The sequence below is a fragment of the Ornithorhynchus anatinus genome, chromosome 11 (genome assembly GCF_004115215.2).
Source record: "Ornithorhynchus anatinus isolate Pmale09 chromosome 11, mOrnAna1.pri.v4, whole genome shotgun sequence".
NCBI lineage: Eukaryota > Metazoa > Chordata > Mammalia > Monotremata > Ornithorhynchidae > Ornithorhynchus > Ornithorhynchus anatinus.
Window position 1 is genome coordinate 10,484,264 of NC_041738.1, and position 3,779 is coordinate 10,488,042.

The 3,779-nt window shown below is 47.6% G+C and overlaps 1 non-coding gene across 1 annotated transcript; it reads left to right on the forward strand.

The window, feature by feature from the left end:
* The first annotated feature begins 3,421 nt into the window (after nucleotides 1-3,421).
* On the forward strand, nucleotides 3,422-3,559 carry LOC114815253. The gene has a single exon (XR_003763018.1). It is a non-coding gene; the product is annotated as a small nucleolar RNA SNORA7 (small nucleolar RNA).
* Nucleotides 3,560-3,779: the final 220 nt, after the last annotated feature.

A 3,779-nucleotide genomic window follows, 5' to 3' on the forward strand; every position in this document is an offset into this window, starting at 1 on the left:
GTCTGAGAACTGAAACTTGGCCAATATCCTTGGAAATTAAGGATCTCTGCGCCCATACTTAAGGTAAATAATAAAGACAGCTATTTTCATTCTGGTAAAAACTTGGTTTGAATTGCAGACTTGTTATTAACGTAGTTTCTCATTCTCTTAAGTACCTGCCACAGTTTTCTTATTAAAATATAAAAAAATCAGAGATTTGGAGAAGTGCGGTTTTACAGTTGAAAGAGCAAAGGGCTCCGTGACCCTCTGCTGCCCAAGGGCATGGGCAGCATCTAGCCTGAAGCTCACTGTGGGCAGGAATTGGGTTTACCAACTCCGCTGTATGCTCCTAGGCACTTAATACAGTGCTCTGCATGTAGTTAAGCGCTCAATAAATACCATGGAAGTAGTGAGGCTTAGTGGCAAACACGTGGGATTGGGAGTCAGGAGACCAGGGTCCAAGGCCACTCAGTTCTCCCACCAGCTTTCTTTGTGACCTTGGTCAAGTGTCTTTACCTCTGGGCATCAGTTTCTTCAATTGTAAAATGGAGATAAGATACCTGCCCCCTCTGTCTTAGACTGTGAGCTCCACGTGGGGCAGGGACTGTGCTTATCTATCTCAAATCTGTCCCAGTGTTTAGCACAGTGTTTGGCACAGGGGAGCGATTAGTAAATCTCATCTTTACTATTTTGACACCACTGTAGGTGTTCTACAAAGTTTTGCAACCTTATCCCGGACCCCATCAGGCATCTAAATTCGGGCAGCCAATCCTGGTGGTTGGGCAACCTTGGGCATCACTTCTCCATGTCTCAGTTTCCTCATCTGCAAAATAGGGGTTTAATACCTGTTCTCTCTCCCTGTTAGTCTGTTAGACTCCAAGTGGGACAGGAACTGTGTCCACTTTAATTATCTTGTATTTACCCCAGTAATTTTTTTTCTAATGACATTAGTTAAGCACTTACAATGAGAAGGATTGAGATGCAGCATGAGTTACTGGAAAGAGTACTGGTTGGGAGTCAGACGACATGGATTATAATCCCACCTCTGCCACTTGTCTGCTGTGTGACCTTGGGCAAGCCACTTAACTTTTCTGTGCCTCAGTTACCTCATCCATAAAATGGGGATTAAGACTGTGAGCCCAGGTGGGGCAACCTGCTTATTTTGTATCTACCTCAGTGCTTAGAACAGTGCTTGGCACATAATAAACACTTCACAAATACCATTATTATTATAATTACAATGGGGTGGGCACTCTACTAAGTGCTGTGGTAGATCCAAGCTAATCAGGTTGTACATAGTCCCTGTCCCACTTGGGATTTACAGTCTTAATCCCCATTTTAAAATGAGGTGGCTGCGGCACAGAGAAGTTAAGTGACTTGCCCAAGGTCACCCAGCAGAAAAGTGGCTAAGCCAATATTAGAATCCAGATCCCCCCCACTCCCAGCCCCATGTTCTTTCCACCAGGCCAAGCTGCTCATCTCAGGCCATGCTGTTCTCACTCAGTACGATGTTTGGGACATAGTAAGTACTTAACAAATATGATTATTAACCCTCTTCTCATCAGCACCCCTAAGTCTGCCTGTAATAGCCCCATTGGATCACATGTCTTGGTGTTTATTAAACCCTCAGCCATTGGCCAGGTCTGTTTCTTGGTTTCCATCCCTTACCACCCTTCTGCCTTCAGCCCCCAAGCCCTCCTGGCCAGGTCTACACTGCATGGGCCAGGAGGAGAATTGGCAGTGATTCAGGTTCATCTGGTTAATTGATGGAGGAGGCAAACATGATCCATCAAGTCAGAAAAACCTGTTTGTGTTGTTTTTTTTTTAAAATGGTATTTGTTAAGCACTTACTAGTTGTCAAGCAGTGTTCTAAGCACTGGGGTAGAAACAAGTTAATCAGGTTGGATACAGTCCTTAATCCTCATTTTACAGATGAGGTAACTGAAGCACAGAGAAGTGAAGTGACTTCCCCAAGGTCACACAGAAGACAAGTGGCAGTGCTGGGATTAGAACCCGGACTCTATCCACTAGGCCACGCTGCTTCTGTGGCTTGGGGCCACAACCTGGTTGGAGTCTGCATGGATCAGATTATCGAGATTCCTGCTCCTGCCTTCAGCTGGCTCTGCGTAGGCACATACAATCAATCAATAGTATTTACTGAGCACTTATTGGGTGCAGAGCACTCTACTAGGAACTTGGGTGAGTATGATTGTTGTAGAAGGAAGGATTCCTGCCCTCAAGGAGCTTCCACTGCCCCTGCCTGCCACCAACTCTGTCCACTTCATTGGAGTGAGGAGCCACAGAGGCTCCATTAGAAGCAGCTTGGCCTAGTGGTTAGACCACAGGCTTGGAAGTCAGGAGGCCCTGAGTTCTAATCCTGGCTCAGCCACTAGTCTGCTGTGTGACCATGGCAAGTCATTTAGCTTCTCCGGGCCTCAGTTCCCTCATCTGTAAAAGGGAAATTAAGACTGTGAGCCCCACATGGAACATGGATTGTGTCCAACTAAACTGGCTTGTTCTACCCCCATGCTTAGTACAGTGCCTGGCACAAAGTAAGTGTTTAACAAGTACAAAAAAAAAACAAAGAGGGTTTCTGATTCGCTTTTGTTGGGCTTGTGTTCCCAGAGATTTCGAACCTCCCCTTTACTCATCTCATCCCCCACCCCACCCCAGCCTAGCCCCCCTCAAGTAGGAGAGAGGAAGCAGCAGCTCCTATTCAGGCTTTGACCCTCACCCACCCGGTGCTCAGTGGAAAGGTTCAGCCCACGGGGGTGGGGAGAGGAGCATTGTACAAGGAACAAAAGCCCCCCACCTCACCGTGGCAACCGTGGGGTCCGTCCTTCAGTGATGCTGTGGAAACGAGAGTCTGAAACAAAGAAGTGAGCCATGGGGCTGGCCTGCGTGGGCAGTCCACAAGGAGAGAGGGAGAGATGGGAGTGAGGCGCCACTGGACACACCTTGGCCTCACGCAATTTAGGGATGAGACTTTGTCCACACTAAAGCCAAAGAATGGTCCAGATGGCCCCCATCCACCTCCTCTAGATGCCTCTCAGCCACTCAAACCCCAAACGGGATTGAGTCTGGAAGGCAGTTCACTTCCTCCCCTCTAGGCTGTGGACAGAAGGTCTCTCCCTGCAAAATGAACACCCCCCCACCCCAAATCAGTCAATCAATGATATTCACTATGTGTTTACTGTGTGCAGGGCACTGTAATGATAATAATAATAATAATGTTGGTATTTGTTAAGTGCTTACTATGTGCAGAGCACTGTTCTAAGCGCTGGGGCAGTTACAGGGGAATGAGGTTGTCCCACGTGAGGCTCACGGTCTTCATCCCCCTTTTACAGATGAGGGAACTGAGGCACAGAGAAGTGAAGTGACTTGCCCACTGTCCCACAGCTGACAAGGGGCAGAGTCGGGATAATTATGGTACTTGTTAAGCCACCTCTCAGGGTCACATCTGGAGAGTTTCCAGTACTCTATAAGTCTCGACTATGGGAGGGAGAGTCAAGCAGAGGCATATCCATTCCATTCCTAACTTGGGCAGTAGCTAGAGAGTGGAAGGCAATCTGCTACAAGTCAAAACTTACCTGTGCTGGGCAGCAGCAGCAGCACGGGAGAGAGTCGAGGGTGGAAACTCAGGTTTACTTTGCAGAATATTTTTACCAAGAAAACTCTCTGGATACACTACCAGAACGATTGCAGATGGAGGTGGGGCATTCTGGGAGAGATGTGTCCATAGTGTCGCTATGGGGCGGACACGACGACAACATAAGACAAAAACAACATGTTAAGCGCTT